This window comes from Atheta coriaria, unplaced genomic scaffold, assembly GCF_025399875.1.
Source record: "Atheta coriaria isolate IRGN ID8LTWV9N9 unplaced genomic scaffold, Caltech_Dcor_3.1 hic_scaffold_4_pilon, whole genome shotgun sequence".
NCBI lineage: Eukaryota > Metazoa > Arthropoda > Insecta > Coleoptera > Staphylinidae > Dalotia > Dalotia coriaria.
In genome coordinates, this window is record NW_027045446.1 from 5,781,440 (window position 1) to 5,807,463 (window position 26,024).

The 26,024-nt window shown below is 37.7% G+C and overlaps 1 protein-coding gene across 40 annotated transcripts in view; it reads left to right on the plus strand.

Moving 5' to 3' along the window:
- LOC135790266 (collagen alpha chain CG42342-like) overlaps positions 1 to 26,024 on the plus strand; it is an 82,676-nt gene that overhangs the window by 1,469 nt on the left and 55,183 nt on the right. The window lies entirely within an intron of this gene.

A 26,024-nucleotide genomic window follows, 5' to 3' on the forward strand; every position in this document is an offset into this window, starting at 1 on the left:
GGGCACTTTGTAACATTGTTTTCCCTTCATTTGCGTTCGTAATTCGCATTTCTAAACGAGCAAACCGAAAAATTGAGATACGGGCTTTTGTCTACACAACCGGAAAACAACTTCACAAATTTAACTTTTTTGTTTTATCTCGATGTTTCTTTGCTTTGCGTTTCATTGCTCTTGTCTTGTCCTAGGTGTTGTATATTTGAATGTTGTATGGTTGCATTCGGGGTGTGAAAATAACTCCAACTCGCAACTCCCAAAGTTTTTTCTTTTTCTTCTTTCTTGCTGGCCCTCTCTGGCTTTCCGCGCCGATGCACCCTGACTACCCCGAGTTTAGCCTGAGCCGTTTATTGCCTTCGCTGGTACAGAACAATTTCTCTTATCCCAGGCTCACTTCTCTGCGCTGCTCGTTTGTGCATTCTTGCTCATTCTCGCCCTCGTTTTGGGGCAGCGCATGAGTTCGTTTGGCGCGCGAGTTGGGAACAAATACGTGCCTAATTAGGTTTTTGTGTTCCCGTATTTTATGGATGTGGTAATTAGAACCCTCCCATATGGCGAGGACCGAACGAGGCGAGAGCAAGCTTTTTCACGTTCTCACATACTCCACACCGCAGCAAACGCACGAGTGCCACTTCACAAAAATGATTTTTTATGCTTCAACCCTTTTATCCGCCAAAGCGAGATGTTTATTGGGTGGATTACATAAAAATAATAATATGTCATACCGATTAATTTTTATAATTTCTTTAATCATGTCCTGTACATTTTATTCTTTTTAATTAATGCCCAAAAAGCCTTAACCAAATAATTAATTACATTTATTATACGATACCTCATACCGAGAAACATTAAACACAAACGAATGAATAAAAACTACAAGCGACGAATGAAATTAATGAAATGTTTCAGTGTTAAATCCTTTAACAAGTTGTCGTCAACATCTGAGAGTAGAGCTAGTTTCTACGTTATGTTGTTCGCCTGGACTTTGCTCCGATAATTATGCGTAATTACGTTTACGAGATGTAGATTCTTTGCGCTTAATTAATTTTATTATTTAATAAGGCGTATAATTAACGAGGCATGCTGATGCGGCGTGGACAGGTGCTTTCGACATTTATCGAACGATTCGAACATTGCGATGCCATGCGCTTGGAACAACATTGGAATTATCCGACTGATCAGTGCAGATCATTGGAGATACGCGTAGTGAAAACGTGACATGAATTCTGTTGCGAATACAAACAGAAAACTAACTACAATATGGGATTACATGATGTAAATATATTATGCGTACACTCTGTATAATTTTTTAATATCATAGTAGTCGTTTATAATTTTAATCTAATTTAGTGTTTGAACAGTTTTTCTAACTCGATTATTTGTTTGTTTTCTGGATATTTAGCCCTTTCTGTGCGCCTTTTGGTCCATTCTGCTGCATTATAAATTTATATTCACATATTCACATCTTTTTATGCGCATAACAATAACATTGTTATCTGATGCTTCTCGCAGTTGCGTGCGCTGCGTGGCCATCTGTTTGCACGGTAGGTGATATCGCTGCATCCGCCAGAGGTGAAACATTCAGCATCCAACCTCCCCGGTTGAATTCGAATGGGAAGCGAGATATAGATACAGCTCGATAGGAGGTGATCGTGGCTCGTGCGGAACAATAAGTCTTGTTAGAGAGTTTCAACTTTGGTGTTACGGGAGGAAAAAATAAACCAGTATGGAATAGTTCATATCTAGATATACCGGTTGGCCCTTAAACTAAGGGTATGACCAAAGCTACCTAATACCAGGTGTTCCATGTCTCCTTCCATCAAAAATAATATTATATTTTACCTTTTGGCATAATTCACATCGTCTTCGTGTATGTATGTTGACTCTTGTCTGAGTTTAGAGACTCTTGAATGATCACTTGGTTGTGTTTGGTCCGTACGCACATGGCGCGTGCGACCATTTCCAGCAAAGTCTGCGCGCACGAGACGAATGCACGTGTCATTTCGCACGGCGCATGAATAATTTGCACCTTCATTAAATTAAGTGTGAAATTGCGTCGTTGCGCGCGCACACATGCTCGACGTCAATCTGTCTTCATGTTGTGAATGGAAATACGTGCGCATAAATAGAAGTGGGAATTGAAATAAGCGAATAATTCGTAGGCAAGTTGAAGAAATGTGTGAAAGATTTTATGTGAAACTGTAACATAAAGTCAAATGTCAGAAATGTAACAGATTCTATAATTTTCTGTGTTAAAAATTTAGTTTTCATGAAATAAAATTCGAAGAAATAAGGTTTCACGTTTTCTCATTAGTATAGCAAACATTGAAATCGACCAGACTGGACTTTGCAAGAATGTAGTGTAGTAGTGTGACCGGTGGCTTTGGCTTTGCTTTATGAGTCCCTGGCAGTGGCAGCGAAGCCGACTATTAAATCTAGTCGTGTGAACATAATCGAGTGTACCATCTGATGTGTTTCACATTGGACTAGTTGTTTTACATATAAATTAAGGGACGCCCGACGGACACGAGTCGACACGACAATATCAGATGTGAAAGGACTGCAGGACTATGATGCTATAGTATTACACTAGACAGCCACTGGCTCGCAATGGCTACAATTGCTAGTTACAAGAGTTTCTACTATTACCACAAAGTTGGGTCATGTGTGGGTCACTAATAGAAATGGGAAAATTTCGCATTATGTGAAAATTTCCGAATGAGATAATTACGTAATCCTACATGTCTATCCACACGATGAAATTCATCAATCCATTTTGTTCAGATGGCAAATTAACAACATCCCGACGTGTATTTACGAGCATGGCGGATGGCACGATGCGCTCATCAATATCCATCGAATCGCGTCACCTCCCATTGCCTCATTTCAGTATAGCATTACATATAACACACACGGTTTCACGCGGTGGTCATAACTCCAATACTTGCACTCGGAACAGCCGCTGGTGTTAATGCATCAATGGCCAGTAATTTAATAAAGGCCGTTATATGATTAATGAGTAATTATGGTTAGTGCGGTGTGCCACTCAATCCACTTACGGGCGCACGCGGCGGCGGCGGCTGGAAACCAGACCTGGCAAAACACTTCTTGCACATGTTGCCGCGCGCACCAGTGTTCGAGAACGCATCGCATACCGATGTAGAGTTGATTGAGGCTGATGGATCCAAAGTATCCGGATAATATCTGCTACCGAGTGAAGTACATCGACATTCTATGTCGGAGCCGACGTTGAAGTCTGCAAGTTGTTAATTTTATTGGCACTGGCTGCCAAGTTGCAAGTAGAAGGAACACGGGTTTCTAGGATGTCGCTGATGGCGACGAGGTATTGCTAATGCAATTGCTCAAAACGGACAGGACTATTATTGATTTTGACAGTTTAATAATAAAGGAAATGAATAGAATTATATGCCTAAAAATACTTAGATAAATTTTACGCATCACATTAATTTTTAAGAGATTTTAAAATTTAAATGCATATTTACTACTATTTTCAATTTATTTTCAATGTCCACTTTAAGAATGAAAAGTGTCTGCGTTTAAATCCACTAATAACCGTTTATTAAACATATAAAACTCGTAAATCGAAAATTATCGCCACTCATCTCGTCGATTATCGTTATTAATCAGTCCTTAAGCACTCGAGGACGGGCACTTGCGAAGCGCTTTCAGTTTTTTTCATAACCGATCAGTTTGCGAGCGTCGTAACATCGTCGCGAGTCATAAAAGCAAACGCAAAAGGCCGCGGATTCCAGCGCGCGAGAGCGATTCGCACGTCCAGAATAATATGCGCGCTTAAGATTTTTACTTTTATTAGCTTCAGCGCACGGTAAACTTTCATGACGATTTTCCACGCTTTACCTTTGTACGCGAGCAAGCTCATTTAAAGATTTAGATTCGAGCGGCTGGTGCTTTCGTTCTGCTCCTGCTGGTTGGTTAGATGGCTAGCTGTTGTCTGGAGAACGAAAGCATTTACCGACTATTTCTTCAAAGCTGTTTTCCAACTCGCCGGGGTTTTAAATATAATGAGGTTGTATTAATACATCGGGGAGTGGATGTCGAGTGCATGGCAACCACCCATAGTGCAAAATAAGTACACTTCAAGGAATAAATGTGCATTCTGCAAAAATAATTCGTAATCTGCTTGAAAGCGCACTGATCATTATTATTTTCGCATAAAAACCCAAAAAACGAAACATAAAAAAGTATTTGTTGAAGCTTTTATTTCATTTAGACTGGAATGAAATCCTGAAACTAAAGCTAATCTGTTTTAATTTCGCCGTTCAGTGAGATTATTCCTTCCTTTCGGTAATTCCAGGATATCATATGCATTGTAAGGATATCAATAGATACGAAACTCCCGGGGTTTGTAATTTCGTACACACATACATTTCCGACAATCTCGCGTGGTAGGAATCCTTCCAAAGAAATGTAAAGACCAGCATTGTCAGACTCACACCCTCGGATATTCGCATAGACGTAGTTTTCTCGTAGTCGTCAGAATTGGTAAATAGGAAGAAGAATAGAACCCGGCGAAGTTTGCAATGTATTTCGGGATTCACAGATTGAACGGGATCCGAAGCTTCAATTGTCATCTATTCCGACGCTTTTCAGTCAATAAGAACTGTTTTACGTTCGGCGCGACAATGGCGAATTGGAAGTAACTTATATTTAGACCGTTTTAGAGTTACAGACAATCGAAAACTTAATTTAGTTTCATTTGAAACCGAGCTCACTCTTAGATTTAATCCAATCCTACGCATTGACTGTTGTTGGGAAAGTTTGAAAACAAAAACAACGCCAACAAATAAGTAATTGATCGAAGAGACAGGCGTAGTAAAAGTGTTTGCTTGTTTGTTGATATCAGCGGATAGATTCAAGCCTCAAATAACTGTTGAACAGCTGTAAATAACTAGAAACAAGTGTTGCAACTTACAAGCACGCAAATGAAATGAAAATAGAAACGCTCAATGTGTCAGCGGGAATAATGTGATAAGCTGTTAATTCACTGCTTATCAAATAATTAATATCGATTGCTTCGGCATGAAATAGAAATTGTACACGAATGCGCTAAGAAAATTGATTACAAGTCACGTTAATGTTGAAATAACTAACAAAGAATTAAAAATTAAAATTGAAATTTCACAATAGTTGTGTTGTAGACTATAAATTCAACATTATATGTTTGACCTCATAATTTCATCGTTTTAACAGACAGCATTATTGCTGGAGAGAGTGTCGATTAAAGATGCAAAAGTGTGCAATCTAAGCGCTGTTGTTTATTTTATTCGATGCGTTTATGGGTTATTACGAGTTGTTAATTGTACGTTATTCAATGGTAAGTAACATAACTTACTTGTTAATAAATCTTTAATACTAGTCGGAATAGATCTTTGTGTTTAATTAATATTCTATTGGGTAATTCGATTAAAAATGCGGATATTGAATATTTACGAATAAAATCAAAGTTTTTAAGATTTGGTTCGAGTTCAATACCTGTGTCTTTTTTTCTGAATCATACTCGTAATTCGATTTGTGAGTCACAGATCGTTGAAGTCAAACCAGTAGCGATTATCGTAATCGCATCCGCGTGGCCCCTTGCGCATTTGCTCATTTGATACCTTCCTACCTGCAGTTGACCAGATCATGCAGCAATGCAATTGCTTGTAGGTGTATGTACCTGCATGCGTGTGCAAATGGTAACTGCGGTTTGGCATCCGATCAGACGTATTATCGCTGGCCGACTCGGTGGTCGCGAACGCAAGACTTGTGAATTGCGCACAGGTGATAACCCAGCACCATGGAACAAGGAGAACCAAAGCATCCTACAATTATCATCCGATAATCCTCGTCGATTCCGAATTGGAACACAAGTGCGGACGCGGCTGAGAATTTGATTAATGGCTGTGTCGGCTTACTCTCCACTATCAACCTAACCAATTCGACGCCTTGCAGCCCGATCGAGATGCAATTCGAGGCAATTTAATTTAATTTCGAAATCGATACATGCCATAAATAATTAATTCGATAAGAATTTAATGTTGTGGAATACAACGGTATGTTGTACATGTTGGTTTGTTAAGTAAAAAAATCAATTTAAAGAAGACGTTACAAGCCTGATAAATTGTAGCGGAACGGTCGCAGCGGCGTCGGTGCACGCCCTTTGACAACCACGACTGTTACTTAATCTTTTAAAACTACACGCGTTTAGATTTATTGCGCTCGTACGCGCTGCGCCATCGGAATGCTATCCCGCCATCCTTATTATCCATGTGTGTGGCGTGTCGTGTGTTTTGTGTTGTACTCGCAGTCATCGAAATGTCTGTCGACGCTTGGTACCGCGTGCGATGCAGTTAATGCGACGCACTTAAGACAAACGCAGTGCAGAGCACCACTTAAAGCTACTTTTAATTTACTAGACTTTTTTGAACAAGATATTTTCATTTCTTCATTGCGAGAACACGCATTAGACAACATTTACATGGTGTTAACAAAAAAACGAAACAATTTAAATTGTTTAAACGTTTATTTGGTTTCTATCATCCTGTAGGTGAAAAGCAATCAGATTCTATAATAAATTCTTCTTCCTGTTTCTTGTTTCTGGTCTTGGTCTGGGTGTTGATGTCTTAACTCAAGTCCATGACAACGCCAACCCACTCCAATATAATACAAACAACTCAATTTATTTTTCCTCATTCACGATTCCACGGTTTTCCATATCGTCTCTTCATCACCTAACCAATGATGTAAGATGCGAGTTTCAAGTTGAGTTTATTCTTCAAGATGCATATCTAATTTTCTTCATCTTGACCATCTTGAAAGCGTCTCAAACTTAAAAGTGTGTTGTCTTAGCACGAAGCCTATGCGCATTCACATCCAGATTAGAACTGGACTTCACTTGAACAAGTGATTCTTTTAAATTGGTTACACTTAGAGTTTGAATAAATTCTAGCTCTAAAGTGACTCCAGGCAATTCTAAGACCAAAGATTTTAATTAAAACTATCACGCATACGAGTAACACCAATATAATCATTATCAGAAGAAGGCTAGAAAGGAAATAAACATGATGTAAATTAAAGTTGAACGTTTTAAATTTATTACTTCCAATTTATAACAAAAACATTACTTGGGATTGAAAGTTTGTGTTGAAAGATTTATGAAAAGTGTTTTCAAGTGTGTTTACTGTGAGCTAAGTATTGTTCCTATTTTGGAATAGGTTGAGCGTTTTCCAATATTGGAACAAGTAACAATTCCGTAGCTCGGGCGATTTTGCATGGCATTTTCTCGTGCGTTGCCTTCGAAGGATGGAACGTAACCGCCACAACCAGTAACCACAGTCGGAGGGCCCCCCGAGGGCAGCCAGCGGAACGACTGACTGGGTGGCCGGCAGCGTCCAATCTGCACGGCATGCAATCTCGCCTGGTGGCGATTTTTTCTTACTATCACCATCATGCAATGTCCAGCACACATACCTACTATTCCACTGTACTACGATGTTAAAATAAAGATACATGGAGGAGTAGAGTATCATTGGTCGTTGGTAGGTACTTACCAAGGTATTGCTACTGAATATACCTAGATGTTGGATGCGGCTGAAATTCTGCACTACTGTATGATGTCTTCTATGACAACATGAGGAATTGCGCCATTCATCGCGGCGATCCGCACGAAATATTTGCATCCATGTCGCCGGCGGCGAATTTTAACCATTATGTCGAGTTTAACATACCGGTTGCTATTTTTAGAATATGCAATAGTGCATAATGTTTTAATTTTTAAAGTGAAGTGGAGCGTGGAATAAAAATGAATATATTATTTGAGTTATAAATTAACATATCTAGTAATAATATAAAAATGTATTATCATATTCATCAAAACAATTAAAATTTTGACAAGAGAAAAAAATTAAATTTTTGAAGTATGAAGTACAATGAATGATATTAGAGAAAGTTGGTGTCATTATGAATGAATGTTTAGACCGGTAAATGCTTGATTCATACAGAGGGACCGCGGTCGTAGCCCTTTGGGCCGGTTGGTCCAGGTCGTCCTCCGCCTCCTCTCCTTCTTCGCAGCTCGTCAGCGCACTAGCTCTATTAGAGCGGACTGATTGCGATATCCGGGATGTCTATCCGAGCAAGGCGGCGGCTAAAAGAGAGACGACGCACCGCCCGACAGGACGTCACAATCACGACTCATTTCCATCGTTAAAATTCACTCGTCGATTCAATCCACTGATAGCACTCGCCTGCTCAAATCCAATCACAATAATACTCGTTATTGATTGATTTCGATTGCATTAAAAACACTCTTTAATGTTATTGAATTTGATAAGAACTATGAGAGAATTTTTTCAATGGAATAAAAGTCGGGTTGGTGAAGTCGAAAAATTTATTATTTGCGTTTCTATAAATCCCCGACAATGTTGAGATTATACCGCGGGCGTTTTTGCCTTTTAGCCGCTTTCGCACAAAGTTGGAAGAGAGTTTAGCTGGCGATTTTCGTATCAGCTGAATGCAGCCCTACCGATTTGGGTTCATACCTGGATTGCGATTCAGGATTGCGATGCAGTCAGTGGCGAATGCAGCGCAAGGCAAAATCAACCAAACTCCCGGCTCTCATTCATCTCGCGCCGACATGCGGAAAACGTAAAAAAGAAAGACTCATTGCGCCCGGATGGAGATGCATCCAATGCGAAATGACGCACGACTGCGCTTCGATACGATTGATCAATGAAGGCAGACAATTATCGACGGAAGGCGCATTTTATGAATGCAAGAAAATCCCCGGATTTAAATTTTTCTTGAATTTTAGACTCTTTGGTAACCATAAAGTTATATTTGAAGATGATGGCAGTGAGCACTTATTTCTTGAAGGGGAATGCTGAGGCATAAATAAGAATGTGAATGAGAAAATTCCCGAAATTAAAACAAATAAAAAATGAACGTGGTTGCCTGAATCGTAGTTGAATGTAAAAAGATCCGCATCCACATCTAAGGACTGCTGGAGATCCAGGAATCTACGAGCGGTGCAGTCGGGCATGAAATTGAGTTTGTTTTAAGTTCCTTTGGCGTCCAAGAATACACAAGGTGTTTTAGTACCTTCCATTTTTATCCAGCAGCACAAAATATTCTCTTTTTTAATATTTGTCAAAATTGTCATCTGGTACGTACCAAAATTTTGTTTTTTTCTTTTTCTGTAACACGTAACCAAACTTTTCTTATTTTGATCGACTCAAGATAAAACTTTTCCAATCGAATCCCAAAAACAAAACATTCAAGCATCACTTCCGCAGTTGGCTGTGTTAAAAGTAAAAGTGAAACATACTCAAATAAAAACTCTCTCAATATGCGCTCGTTTCCATTTCTTTTTGCCCCTGTGCGAAGTAGGTAAAAGCAAAAAACACTTTTCCATGTTGTTTTTTACTTTACGCTTCCTTGTTAAGCATAGCTGAGTTCATTCGAAAGAAGAAACTAATCAATCACCCGCGTTGGAGAATGTAATACTCAGTTTGAGTATGAATGAAGAATAAATGAACCTCACCACACCATCACTACGTAACCGGTAACTTCAGCTCAACATGAATGAATGTGTTGAATGTGTGTGAATCGGGATAGTTAACGATTGACATATCGTTACTTTTACTACCTAATGAGATGGCTTAATTTTTTTCTTGCGAATTTATCAAATACAGTTATATTTATTTATTAGAAATGTAATAACGCATAAATTGAAGTATGAAGACTTTAACTTTTATGTCTGCTTTTATGGTTTGATAGGTTTCATGATTCGATGACATTTGAATGTCAGGAATGCTTTCAATACTTTCCAAAATCCGATATTATGAGTTTGGCGGTCGGACGGCAGCGCGAAATTCCAATCGTTCAATTTCAGATCGCATTTCAACATTCCAGTTTTCCGTGCGTGATGGAAAATAGCAAATCTTCCTATTTACATACACCTCAATGCGTTTCACCTTCAAAACTCAACCTCAAACGTCCCCGATGAGGTTTTACCCTAGCAGCACCGTGTGTGGGAATGCTTTTTATCCTATTTTTGTATTTTTACATTTCACATTTTTGCTGTTTGTACAGTGAGTTTGCATAGCTGCCTAGCAACTTTTGAGAACATTTTTAACTTGATATTGAACATGTTAATCCAAAATTGTGGCCGGTTTACTTAATTTTGACACTAAAGTTTATTTGTTTGACTTAAGCTGTTGCATCTTTGCACTTTGTATACTTACACGTGGCTTCTGTGAGAAGTTTGTTGCAACAGTTTTCATTAACCTGGACAATGTTGCATTAGCTTTTGTCTTCCTTTGATGCTTCAGAAATTTGCAAATCTGTTATGTTACAACAACAACCTAAACCAAAATCACTCCAATTCACTTCAATCAATGTGAATTTGTGCCTGCACCATTTTTATGTATCGACGATATTGTTATATCTAAAACCAAGATCAACAAAACAATATTCAGTTTATAGATTTCACTATATCAGTATTTGTCCAGTCCCCGAGAATGAGCTCCTCGCGTCTTTCAGTTATAATCTGAAATTATTCCAAGTTCTATAACGGGTGTATCCTTGAGTCCTCGTGTTTTGGATTGTGATGTTCCCGCATGAATTCTGTGTATTTGGAGCACTATAATAACGCTTCTGCGCGAATCCAGCTTCGGGCTTAATCGCATCGGATGGGACGTTACTTCGTGGATGCGGTTAGCCTAATGGAATACAAGATTAGTTCGCTGCCGACGGGTTTTCACTTGCAACATTCACATCTACAGCTAAATTTTGATCCCGCGCGATGTTGCTCCATTGACATTTACACAAAATCCAACCCAACCATCTTGTTCTGCATTCGATCTTAAGACTAGCGTATTGAGTACCTATAGAGTATTTCTTGAGGTTCGGTATTGAATCGTTGGCATCAGAGACTCGCAAATGTAAAGGAGTTTAGTGCATTCAACTAAAAGCAGGAGGATTCGGTAATACTCGAAGATATTGGGAATATTGCAAACATCACAAGGATGATTTAGGCAAATGGGGTGGAATAAGATGGAAATCCTTGGGCAATGGCTATTATTGGCGAGAAATACAAATTTCTCCAGCGGAAGGACGAGAAAGCTTTATTGCAAACACAGAATTATCATTTATTAAATTAATACATTCAAGATTAACCCAATTCATTTCAAGATTGATTTCCATAATGTCTTCATGAGTTCATTCAATTAATTTTTACTTGTTACTGATTATTCTGTAGGCGCTGGAAGAACTTTCACGTGCTTTACTCTTTCATGTAGAGATTTCTCGCGGGATTCATTAATATTCATCGATGAGTCACGGCATTAATTACACGTTCGAGCGGTTAATGTGCATGCCACGACGACAATAATTACATCCAGTGTCTTTTAATTCTAAGCGTTTTAAGCATTCACGGCTTTCTGACTCGGCGAGTGCAGCTCAAGCTCTCAGACTCGTGTTTAAGCTCACAATCAAGAAGCGCGTAGGTTTCGTTGATGTTAGTGACACGCGGAAATGAAGGAAGCGTATTTTTCTCAATTATTAATTCACTGCAGTTATACATTCGTAGTCTAATGTTGTTCAGTGAGTGTGTAAATTTACACAGTGTGCACTCTATGAAAAATGATCTGCTAGACTCGTTGACTTCGTTTTGTTGAAACGTTTGAAAGCTTTTTACATGTGCTTGAAAGCGTCGTGAATATGTAGTATGTACAAATTGTCTGAGTTTTATGGATGTCACACTAGTTGAGCAGGACTTGTCGGGCGCACGTGAGCTGCTATCCGCGGTGAATCGTGCCGAATGCGTTCCGTACGGTTTGGACGCATTAGCGGCCGATTTGCATGTGGCTCGCGAACACGGCGAACATGTGTTATACATATTTAAGCGTGTGATTTATGACGATTATGGATTTTCTGCTTCGGTCGCGGCTCGCGACATGCATCGCGCGCTGAAGACGATTCGTTCCGCTCTTATACACAGGTTGCACACATTCTAAACACGTTCGTACTGATGGTCATAACCAGTCACAGCAATTCATAACTTTATATTATTAATTAACTATGTTTTCAACTTTAACATGAAATAATTATTCATAATATATTTGATGTAATATAATAATACATTGTAGGGAAATAAGTTTTTTTGTGGTTTTACTTGTATATTACTAGTTTTATAAGATGTAACAGTGTATAAAGTTGGTGCAAAGTTCAGCCGCTGCAAGGTTGGGCCGTCTGAAAGTTTTATCGGGCTGGAATCTTTGAAGGTCCGCAAATTGTGTTTCCTCATTTGAGCAAATTGCGTTATGCGACACGACATGGACGTTCAACTCACCACGTGGGCGACGCTTACACTGCAATACTGCTTATTAATAAGACCAACAACCAACTAATCAAAGTTTACAAACGTGGGTCATAATAATTGCCCATAGAAATTAATTAAACAGAGGAAAAGAAATCAAGAAATCAAAATTGTTTGAACTTTGTTTTCCTATTCAGTCTGTAGTTATTCCACATATACTAAACCCGATATTGCCGCATAAATTAATAATCACTTTTCGCCTCGGCACAATGTAAACGGAAACCACTTAATAGTTGGAACGTTGAAAGTCGGCGAAGAAAGCTTTGCATGAACTCGCTGATTTCCGCATCTATCCATAGTACAGTTTTAAAGTTTTTGTTTTTCGTCTCGTACTGGTTCAGTTTCAAAGTTTGTGAATTTCAAGTTTAAAACTTATACTAACTTTTGTCTTGTTGAACCCAATAACTTTATTTCGCTGCACTTATCAATTAATTTACGACCATAATCTTATTTCCATCCTTGAAATAATAGAACCGCAATACTCGGGTTCTCAACTAATGAATGAACTTCTAGCTACAATAAGAATCTTCCCTGAGTTTTCTTGCTCCTCAGATTTTGCAAACGAGTTTTGGAGAGTAAAGGCCCAAAAGTTTATTCATTAGCGATTAATGAACTTTCATGTTTCTTCATTGATACTATATATATTTTGTTAGAAATTGGGTTAGGAGAATAAGAAATAGCGAAGTGTGAATAGAATGATTTCTTGCAGTTTACCATAACCACAATTCAACACATTTGTTAATTAACAAACTTTTAAAATTAATAAATATTCACGTAAAAGTTGAAAACATACAGGCATGTGTATTTATAAATCAATTAATTTTCAATTTTCTAGTCTTGTCGTGAAGAAAATTAAATTCCCACACACTTGCAAGCGTTCCGCTTGTTCTTTCGCATGCATTTTGTCGAAGAGTAAAATTCTTGTAATTTAAATCGTTTTCATAGTTTTCGAGTGGTTTCCGTACGTGGAGTGGCTGCCAACACTAGTTATTATAATAAATATAGGGGTTGCTTGTTTGTCGAGCAATTTCCACGGGCCGGCGCGCTCCACGTTCAATGTTACAACCCCTTAATAGAAATTTCTCCTATTAAACTTTAAGGCACTTCATCATCATAGGCTATAGACGAAAATAATAATCTTCGCTATCGCAACGTGTAACCATAACGTTGCATTACATAGTGTAAAGTAACCTAATACGCGTGTTAACATTTTAGACACAAACTTCTACGTGTATACGAAGAAAACAAAAATAAATGAGTTGTTAGGCAATCTTCCATCAAACTCATCAAAAACGTTTAAAGATATTTAATAGTTTTAGAAATTTCAAATAATTTAGTCGCTATGGTAAATAATACCTATGTTTTTAGTAAGTATTTTATTTTTAAATTGCCTTAGGTTATAGATATAATATAATTAAAATGAAAGTTTGTAGTTATGAAATTATGTTGATTCTTTGTTTTTCATTATTCATCTTCATAAAAATTAATTAAACGTTTCCAAAGTTTGAATAGTCTTTTAAATTTGGGAGTTGTTTAATTATAGTGTGTTTTTTTATTTGAAAAGATTCTATGTGCTTCTGAGATGCCTCCACTAACTTAAACAAGTGCAATGGCGAGACGTCTCGTCGCGTAGAGATGAAATGACATCAATCTTTTCACTCTTGATGGGGAAATGATTTAGGAGCTCGATGCCTTCAGGGCGAAGGAAAAAATCTACTGTCTAGAATTTTTAATAGCAGGGGTTAAGCACAACTATAATTTTATTAAGTTAATATTAATTTTAGATTTTAAAAATAGATATAAAATTAAAAACAGGTACAATATATTTTCTCAAATTGTTTAAATGTTAATAACAACAATTTAAAAATTAGTTTTTAAAGTTTGTAACACAGGGTATATGGTGTTGTGGTGGTTAATTACCAAAAAAACGCTTCGACGATTTTAAGTGGGCGCTCACGGGTTTGAGGCATCGCTGTCGTCTTGGTAATGAATGAAGCAGGCAAGGCGTGAAGAAGGGAGCGAAGAAACTAACTTGCGGTTGGAAAAACAAGTCGACATGCTTCACGCCTTTACTTGTCGCACCATCAAATTGAAAGATTAAAAACAACAACTTAAATTTTAGAAATCTATCAATATAATGACCAAATATTCTAAAAATTTACAAGAAATGTGAATTATTAAGTATGAAGAAAATGTTAATTTTAAATGTAAATTATGTGGTTTAGTCTAGAAATTATCATAATTCATCCTTAACTAGAAAATTTCCAGTTGAATACAAAATATCTCATTAATATTTCAAGTCTTCATGCTTCAACGAAGCATCAATTTAGTATTTTTAATGGAAGGTGACGTTTTGAATATTCATTTAATTTTCACCTTACGAGTAAATTAAACGCCTGGGATGTTTCTATGTACTCGGGTATTTATTATCATCTAATATCTTGACGAAAGCCTTCCAGATAAAGATCATGATTCGTATCTTTATAAAAGATGCACAAAACTGGTCACAACAAAACTAAACTCTTTTTAAAATCTTAATATCCCAGTATCTGATTTTTTTATTCTACTTCAATGTAAAATCCATGTTGTGATAGGTGTAACGAAGAAGCGCAACGCTCCAATCTTGATGAATAATTAACAAAGATTGATTATTACGACACGAACGAAGGACTATAGGAAATCCACTTGTCGTGGGTTGTTGAAAAGATGTGCTTCGTGCACGGCGTCCTACGTAGACATGAACATTCGATGATGGCAAAAGTTACATGTTGTGTGAGGCGGGATCGATGAAAAGAATATTTTCTAAAGAAAACAGATTTTAAAGTCGTTGTCTGCACGAACAGCCAAGGCAAAACCGGCAGGAGCATGAAGTTGAAAAAAACTGTACAAGATTGAAGAGGCAAGCAAGGGAAGCATCTCAATTCAATAACAATCATCATTAATCATCACATCATAGTACATCATAAAATAAAATAGATGAGATGAGTGGATGAAAAATTCAACCAAAAAAAACGTAGCAAAAATTTAATTTTATTGCGTGATTAAAGTATAGGTACATAATAAATTTGCCGGGTTTTAAAAAGCAATTCTATTTTAAATGAAAAATTAAATACTGAAACCAAATTAAATATTTGAACGTCTTGTGTCGGAGTAAAAAACAATAGAAAAATCTAGAATTAATCGTGCAATCTCTCCAGAACGGATAGTTTATAATCCGTCCAGCTTCGGATGTAATTAAATCTCGTTCAACTTCATTAATCTTTTCACGATTTACTGAATTCTTTTGAAATTGCCATGCAAAACGATTTACTATTAAAAACGCAATTTATTATTCAATCACAGTTAAAATTTTTGGCTGTAATTAAACCGCGAGTTTATTGTTTTGACAAAACGTGTGTAAAACTGCGGAGCATTTGTCGAATTCAATTAAATGTTGTGCGAACACGATGACAGGCCGCACATAACACAACATGCCGCCACCACCGTCCCCGCTTCTAGTAACAAACGTCCATGTCTACCGCCGCCGCCGCACACGTTGGGTTTGCGAGTCGCGGCTCGTCGCCAGCAATTCGTTGTTTAATCATTCGCGAAACGCCAAACGCTCGATTCGATTACGCGCAACGTCTCGTTTTCAATCAATGTAATTGCGACCTTTCGCCTCGGCACGCTGCAGCTGTATTCTATTATCGTGCGATTGCGTCGTAATTGTAATCGGTGTAATTGCGATTTGTAACGATTTGTTACCATTTGTTCAAGTCGGTTAGTCGGATTACATTTTAGCATGCTCTATTTGATTAGGGGAGACTTTTGATAATTGCTGCAATTTGTATCGAACTTCAACATCATGTTGCACAAGTATTTTCAAATAAATCACATTAATTTTAATAATTATGAATTCGTCTGAAATTGAATTATCATTAAAACCATCAATACGCTTTGATGTCGTTACATTTCAAATATATATTTATTTACTCATGCTCAAATCGCATTCAACCGGATTGATTATGAAATATTGCACTTATTTTACGTGGAATTACTGTTAACGATAATTATATTCACTGTTTTCAATAACAACATTACTCGTAATATGATTCTAATAATTCTGTTTGTGATTTCCATGTAATTTATCTATTTAAATACATAGTTTAAAATTAATTTTCCAGCGCATATTGCATTTGCATAACTCACACCTCAAAATCAAATTCCTTTATTTATTGTCTTCTACATGCTTATAAGGCGATCTCAAGAATGAATTTAATATGTTGCTATTAATATTATGCCTTGGTTTCCTCAACATTATCATCTTTCCAATCAATTTCAACCTCTAGACATGACTTTATATAAGTAGCAAGATGACTTGACTTGATCTCGGTCTGCGCCTCAACTATTTATTTATTCATTAATAATTATGTACGAGAGATTTCATCGATGATTAATTCACATTAACGTTTTGTTTCAGGTAAGATTAAGCGATGTGATCGCGCCTCGGCGATAAGCCTGACGTCCAACTCGCGACATCCAATTAAAACTAATTTAAAGCTTAAACATTAAGCGCCCAACGATTTCATCAACGATTTTATATGCGTTTGTGAGTATTAATTTTATGCAAATACATAAAATGTTATGTTTCACTTAACTACATTCTATATTTGGTGATAATTGGTTGTGTTAGGTTTTGTCCGCGTATATTAGGTTATGTTCCCCAGTCAACTCCGGAACATAACCTATTTTTCACGTTAATTAATCGCTGTGCACGGATTTATGAAGACACCTGTGAATAATGCGCTCTGAGTAGCGCATATATGTGCGCTTGCATGCGGTGTTCACCCGTGTTCTAATTAAAGATGTTCGCGATTTGCAAGATTTATGGCTTATTACACATTGTTTTAACCTAATTAGAACGCGAGAGTGTGAGGGCGTAATCACCTCGCGAACGTTATGCTCTCCCCGGAGCGCGGAGAGGAAGAAGGAAGATGCAAAGAGGAAAGGTTGAGCTCTTGTGCAGCGCTGAATATGAACTTTCAAATCTTCATTAATCTTCGGCATTGTAGAGTTGCAAATGTGCGAAAACGGCGTGGAAATCGCGTGATTAATAGATTTTCAACTATTTACATATTGGGATTTACTTGTCTGATGAAAAATTCATTTAATACGTATATTAGAAAAATTAATCATTTTAGGTTAGATTTTTACAACTATTTGCTACATAGGCAACCAAATAATCAGCACGGGAACTTGAGAAACGGTTGTGTAAATTCAGATGTTGGTATGCTGGTGGTAGCGTTTTAATGTCTGCTTTAATGACTTTATTTGCACGCGCATAAACTCAATTTTGGCCGCCCGTACAGATTTTCGAAAAGCGCACGCTGCCGCAATCTGCAGCATTACCGGATTGCACTCGCGGGTATTGTACGCGTTCCTCTTGCGCACTTACTTTGGGTGCTTTGGTATTCATACCTATAAACTTGTAAAATAAGACCACGATAAGATCAGTGCGGCCAACGCGACCAAACTCAACAAACTCGACTTAAGCATTCGGATTAGTCTCTTCAAGGGACTACACTCCAGGGTACTTTTACTATGCGACAATCATGCGCAGCTTTGCATTACAATCATACTGCATCATTATAATTTAACATTTAATAATTTTGCAGTTTTGATTCTAAAAGTGTTATTCCTTTAAAAGCAACATGTCATTTTTAATTTAAATATTTAATTTAATTTTATGTTCTTTATTAATTTATTATTTCTACCTTTGGTAGGAATTCTATTGTTGTCTTGTAAAATTATACAGGTTTTTGTATTATTTTTAAAAATATTATTTTTCTTTATTTTTCAATTCTTTATTCATTTTCCCATTTAATATTTTGTTTGGTGATTAACATAATAAAAGCGACACCCCAATAATCTACCTCTTAATGTGACATAACAAACACTTAACTTGGGTGCTACTTTGTGTGTTGTTCTCTGGCCCTCTACTTTTGTGCATAACAATAGACCACACAACTATAGGCAGCGGATATAAAAGCATAAAGATTGAACACAAAAGGCACAACGGGCCACTTTAATGTAAAAACGCATGTCGAATGAGTTTTTCATGGGGTGCGTGCAGGGTTGATATCGAATTATTTTTCTATTGTATTCTACAAACTGTAAAAATTGTTTAACATTAAAATATCTTTATTATCAGTATTATTATCTACTTGAAATGCGTTTGTTTGCATTTTGGTTAAGCGAGAATATCCGGTGTTTACCTTGTTTGTATAAAACATACGATAAGAAAACAAAGCGCCCGAGAGAAACGCAAATATTTTTCTTTTTATGTTGACTAACACGGAAGAGTTTTCTTCTGTTCAACAAACATCCTCTTTGTTTATGTTACATTTAAATTTTTCTTTAAAAAAATACATTTTTATTATTTTATCAGAACCTAAATACCAATACCGACAGATTTAATAAATATTTATTTATCAATTCATTCGTGAAATATTTTGAAATAACAAAGGCATGACCAAAACCTCAGGAATCTTCTCGGTAGTAATGTGTAGGCTGAAGAACAAGAAAATGAAACACAGTCTCCACGCCGCGTCTTGTCTTTAGGGGTTGGATTTCAATTATGCGGCGCATTCCCATTGCTCATCTGGCTTCGTTCTACTTCATGTATTCGGTTCATCTATTTTATTTCTGAGTTGTACCTTGCTGGCTGCTTTGGTGAATCAGCTTCACCTCGAGGTGGGAAGTGGGTGAAACGTCTCGCGGCGTTGCTTCTTCGTAGGATTGTATAGTTCTGGGCCGCGCGCTGAATGTGAAGTTTGCTGCTTCAGTACAACTGCGTTTTGTGAATTATATTCCACCTTGTGCGCCGTGGAACAAAACGCAACAAATTTATTGTTATGACTGGCATCGGCGCAGCGCCCACGCCCGCAACAAATAAAATCAAGCATGATAGGAAGCCAGATATGACCATATCTTGTTGCGTTTATTTCAGATGTAAGTGAGGCGAGGAGATGACGAGGAGGATTCTAAAGAGCTGTAGTCATGCAATTGTATACCTACAGTTTTGAAATTGAAGATTATTAATATTAACACTCTACTGCTAAAAATACATATGTTTTTGACTTAAATTTTATTTTACACTCAAAAAATATATTTTTTCGTTCATGATTAACAAGAAAATAAGATAAATTTGTAAATTTGCAGCAAAAAATTGTTAGTACTTCACTGTTAGCTTGCTACAATGTGTTTTCTAGACATCGCAGTATTCTTGCCGAAGGCAATTGCTTGAGATGCGCGGAAGGCCCACATGCAATTATTATCATATTAATAGCACCTTTGGTTGTAACCAAGTAACCATTCGGTGGCTTTTGTTTTTAGTGCTGTTTTTTACGAACTCGGATTCGGTTGGCGTTCGCATACAATTTCTTGCATCTCTTAAAATATTGTAAATGTTGCTGTACGTAGGATCGGTCGTAACTACACCTATGCTTACTTGCTCACGCGCTCGCTTATGGTGTTTTCGATGGTTGTAAAATCCTGGTTGTTGCAAAAATGCGCCATGAAACAGTGAATAATTTAGCTTTATTAAAGTCATCCTTTGCGCAGCACGAGTGCATTCGGATTTTACGATTTTGCATTGCCGGTGCAACAAAACCAAAAACGCATTGAATTTACGTTATTACTTTGTGTTTTCCAGCGTGCAAACAAATTTCGTTTTATTGTCTGCTTTTCCACTATTCAAAATAAATTAAATTTTCATCTAGTATTATTAACGTAATAATATTCTGCGTGAAATTTTGCCTAAAAATTAGCTTTCAAAAATGTTAATGAAATTCCTTTGTTCACTTGACAATTAATTAAGATCTAATCTATATAACAACCCTCTCGCCCTTTTTGAAACCTGAAAAATCTTGTTAAATATTTTCTTCACTTTTCCCATGCTCTGATTTTGAATAGAATTCAGAGGTACAAACTCGTTTAACGTTTCGGCGCAAAGAGGGAGATTTAAAATACATTTTGTCTGCAACAATGGCGTTGGACGTCGATATTAATTTAGATAAACGTCGAAATGAAGTGGCAGTCGAGGCGCGACGCTTTATAAACGTATCCAGAGTTGAGAGTTGGGTCGACCGGAGTGCAAGTTGGATAAATGCGAAGGGTAGCACCATCACGTGCTGAATGGAAGGGTGCAATCGTGAATGCCAGCCAGCGGGCACGTGCGCGTTTACATTTCCGCATAACTATTAGTTTTACGCTTTTGAGCTTGCCGCGAAGCTTTTTTCTCCAGTATATTTGCATTTACATGCGATTTACATACGATTTGCATTTTTCCACCACGCACATTAGAATCTACCCTTAAAAGCAGAAAATGTGCAAGAGATTATGTGTTTACAGCAAACCGAAACATTTTTAATTCTTAGCTAGAAACACGTCCTTATCATTCTGAAATTGAGGTTATGCACTGTGCATACTGATAGGTTTAAATCCTTAAATGACCATTAAGTGAAGCATCCGATCGGAAACCATTTGTCTCCTGAAAGATCACCGATCGGGGATCATGGATCCTTTGACTATCTATATTTTGAAAGGGGACCGGAATCTAAGAATAGTAGTTATCGGTTGGGTGATGCCGTTGGTCGCTTCTAACAGATTTAAAATGGGCATCCGACCAGAGGAAAGCGCGCATTGTGCTGGTGCGTTTGGACCGTCCGGACCGGTCGTAATTTTTCTATCGTCGATGATATACCAACTGAAGATTAGGTCGACGCGACAAGGATTTGCATGCATGAATGAGCGAACCCTAAACCACTACCGCCCCGGTCCCGTTCACGGGGTATTGCGTTATCGACATCACTACTACCATTACATCTCTGGGGCTATTTTTCTCCTTCCTCTGCTTTCTCTATTCCCTTTGTAGCGATTTTCACGGGTTTCAATGTTGAACTTTTCAATGATCGACGACGCGGCGGCAAGTCCATGGTCGACTAAACTAAGCCAGATTGAGCTGCTGATGCTTTTGCTGAGGTTTGTGTTCCGGGGATGTTCAAAGAGAACCCACGTGATGCTGGTGCCGCTGGTGTTGGCATTTTTAAAACCCGAAATTCACGTTTTTATTGTGTATACCCGATGAAAGCCGAAATGTGATTTATGATGTGCGGCGTGCAGTTTGCGGAAGAACTCGAGACGGGAACAGCGTTGCCAACAAGGAATAAAGAGGATGCGCTCATAAAAAACGATGACGCGGTTTTAAATTCTACGCACAAAGGAAATCAAAAATCAATTGATCGATGAAAAAACGCAAAATTTGCGGATGAGTTGCTAACAACACCGCCGACGAAGTGATGACGCCAGTAAAAATATTACATAACCTTATTTCTTATTGACATACCCGTCATCAAAATAGAGTAAATAAATGGGATCCAGATAAAAATAAAGTTAGATTTCCGTAAAAAATCAAATTGCTGTTTTTGGTTCATTACGTTAGGTTTTATTTGTGAAGTTGTTTAACTCATGTGATGATTTCTTTGATCTTTTGATCCTGAAACAAGATTTACAGCAATAAATCTTCGGGAGCGTGTAAATCTATTAAAAATGTATTGATTCGTAATTTATGCGATTTCGTATACACATTGGAACGATTCAAAAGTGGAAAACGGCGAGGCATTGCTTTTGCGGCAAAACGGCAGCAAATAGAAAAATAAACCTCGCGGCGCAGGCCTTAACTCCACAAATCCGTATTTATTGGTATCGTATTTCAGGCTTATGCTTATAACGCCAGTTTTATTTTTATTTTCTTTTGCGATATTTTCAAAAGTCTACAAATATGCCCCACTGGAAGAACATTTTTTAATCGCTTGCCATTTTAACCAATTTGCAAAAACGATTGTAAAGAAATATATTCTGTGGGAGTATTAAATTCTTATCAGGATAAAAATAGGGAACTGAAAGCAAAAAGACAAGAACTGAAACGACAGGAAGCGGTAAATGGGAATGTCGGAAAGTCAGAAAGTTTTTGGGGTTTTGGACATTGCTGGCGTAAATCATTGCCTCGGGGAACAAAAGGCGTCGTGCGTTATTTGCCCTCCTCGACAACCACCGCCATCGCCATGACCATGACGACGTAGACCAACTACTACATGGCGTCGCGACGCCGACACACCGCAAAACGCGCAGCGAAACGACATTAAACAGACAATGCTGTGCAGTGTTTCCAGTCTTCCCAGTGGTCCACTGCTCCAATATTCCTAGTTAACTGATAGTTGGTGGCCACGGTGGTTCACATTGTTGTGGTTTGTGCACCCGTCCTGTTACCACATGACCGCCCACAGTTTGACCACACTAATAATTGACGAAATCCACTTACGTATCACAAATTTGAATATCCGGCAGTTTTTTGACAAACAATTTGAATTAAAAATATTGAGGCTCATCTTTCATCAAATCTTCTAACTGTATATTACTAGAATGCCTGAACGTGATGACATGCCATCAAAAGGAATTTAGAAACCTAATTGAATTTCCAATGTTTTCACCTTGGTAATAAACAAGCTGGATTATGATTATGCAGCGACATAAAAAATCAATCAGAACCTCTATTATGAACATTATACAAATTCAAGTGGACTTGCTCGATGTTCGGGCACTAATTGATTATGCAAATTGGATTTTAGTGAAGAACTTTTCTACAGCTTAAAATTTGATCCTTTGTCATGGAGCAGCATGCAAACGCTCATGTGAATTAGGTTCAGATTAGATACGAGGATTAAATTTCCCCAAATATGATCATGGGTCTAGTCAAGTGGATGGAATCCATATACGTTTCGGTCCAGCTTAAATTTCATTTATTGTGAATATATAACCTTTAAACATGTTAAACTATGGATGGTTTCACCATTTTGAAATAGTCACTGATGGAATTATTATTGTTGACAATGTTCGGCTGTTGGTTTGAATGGGGTAGTTGTTGTTGTTGTTGGAAACGTTTGCAAATTATGTGAACTTATGCTGGTGCAGTCGTGGAGCTTTAGCACGTCCCGCGAATCGGCTGCGGAACACAAATCTACAATCGACCACCCCAACAGTATATCATGAAGAGCACGAACAACATGACCCAACTTGCATGCTGGGTGCAAGTCCAAAACTGACTAGAATGCTAAAACGTGATTGTTTGCGTTGTGGTGGTGGCGATGGCAATGGTAATGGCCGGGGGTCGTTTCGGGGCGCGCGTTTCGCATAATGATTATAACGAACGCGCGTGCGATGCGGACGGCTTATCAATCGCACAAAAGCGCACAATCAAAGTGTTATTACCGTCCACCTCGCAAAAGCCACCACCGCGGATATGGAGCGTATGTTTTGAGGGTGTAACACCCCATTTGGTCGGAGGGTAATTCCATTGTCTGCAAGAGGCTTAGAATCAGAAAAAAATCATGTATAATCTATAGTATTCTAGTAAACATAACCACAAACATTTTTAATTCCTAGTTAAATCTATTATTGCATATTTTGATCATAACCTAACTTGATATTGCTTTGTGGGTCAAGTGAGGTTATAGGGCCACTTTCAGTTTGCAAACTATTGTGCTTAAGTGTTTTAGTGATGCATTGCGGATCAAAAGACATCTATTTCGTTCATATTGTCAATTTGGTCTTTAGTATTATCTAGGGACTTTGAGGTCTCAAAGATATGAATGAATCGTAAACCTAACCTCATTTATGCGTTGGTGGAAGCTCTCGGCGGAACAATTAAACAAGTCATAATGTTTCTCAAACGACCCGCGCGCATAAAATTCTGGCTTACGTAGTGGACCCGCCGCCGGCGCAATATTTACGACCTGTATATGTAACCGATAAAATTAATTCATACGAATGTTTATTGCACTAATTAATGTTTTATGCGTCCGATCGTGGTAGGGTGTTTGGTTTTATGCGAGTTGTGGGCGATTTCCAAATAAAAACTTTGTTTTAAGTAATAAATTGGCATAGAATTCTTTATTTTTAATTCTGTTAAAACATGACTCGAACAAACGTACATGACTCATAATTTATATCTAATCAGATTTGAATTAACTTTTGAACTTTAGAGTTGTTTGGACCATTTTGTTGCAATTTCTTTTTCTGTTTGTGTTTTATGTGTCTTAACAACTCACGACTTGCGCTGACTTGTATCATATTTTTCATACTAGATTGTTACCGGGTAACATTGTTATTTTGTTACTTTGTTACCCCATGATGATGTCTTATATCTTTATATAAAGCTATTACATAGCAGAACATTTTTCTCTTGCGCCTGCTGCGCTATTGCCTTTGTCCTTTGCGCGTCGGGGAGTTTAGCACGTAATACCGCCCCCGGGTGACCGCATTGACGGTGGCGGCGGCAGCGACAAAATATATTAGAAAATTTCGAGTGCGAGTATAAAAGCATAAAAGACGAAAGCGTGCCTGGAAACACGCCACAAACACGGTTCCCCCTCAAGGCTCGAAGGCGTCCGCGCGTGCTTTTCACGCTTTCGGTTCTAAATTTAAGCTTTCAGCACGGTCATTCAAGCATTCGCGACAAGACCTGCAGAATTGGGCTACTACAAGATTTTGACTGGAATGTCAACCGACAGGAAACATACGAATATAAAGTTCAAGGTTAAAAACACTCATGATGAGGTTATGACTTGTAAAATAGGTTATGTCAACAATACAAGTGATTAGAGTGAGGTTATCTTCTGATCCCACTTTGCACTTTGAATGCAAATTTCCTTTAGGCGATATCTAGTTCAACTTGTTCTCTATTCTCCTCTGATAGTAATAAAATCCTAAACGATCCAATTGCACTCTTGCACTCAAGCCTTGTCAGATATGTAGGTGTAAGCAATAAATGCGTATCGCACGAAATGCAAATAACAGGATTTCGAATAATACGAAATAAATAACAATCAGTGAAATGACCATGCGCGACCAGTCGCAGCCAAAGTGATCGTCTCATTTTGTTGCGCCTCGAAATAAATATCTGCTATGACTCTATTGCGTTGTGTGGCATTATTATCGCCCCGGCCTTAAATCCTAATCCCGCGACACGGCCAGCAATATCTGTAAATTCTCAACTGCATTACAAACAAGTCGATACTTTTTGGATTTATATTTATAGCTTAATTTTCTCAACAAGTTCCATAACTCGAGGCACAAGACAAGAACTTAAGTATAGACTTTGCAAGATAAAGACATGATTTTTGAAAGCATCAATTGCAAACAACATCTTGCAGCCACAAAGAGAATAAAAATGTTAATGGATACTACTTGTGTTAAGAACTCCCACTAAGTGTTCATTGAAAATCATCAATACATTTTTATTTCTTTGTATTTGGCAATTTTGATTTCAATTTTGTGTGTTGGCGTTAATGTTTTGCGTGTGGGACATTTACGACGCCATAAGGAATCTTCGTATATATGCCACTTTAATACATCAGGAATCGTCTTTATATCTTTATTATTTTGCTCAGAGCAAAACATTGCGAAAGGTACAGGGAATAAACCTAGGTGGCATTAGTTTTTAAATAATACTATATCAAGATACAGGGTATTCCATTAATTTTTATCTACATCTAGATATGTTGTATTTTTGGCTCTGTATCAGGCAATAAACACA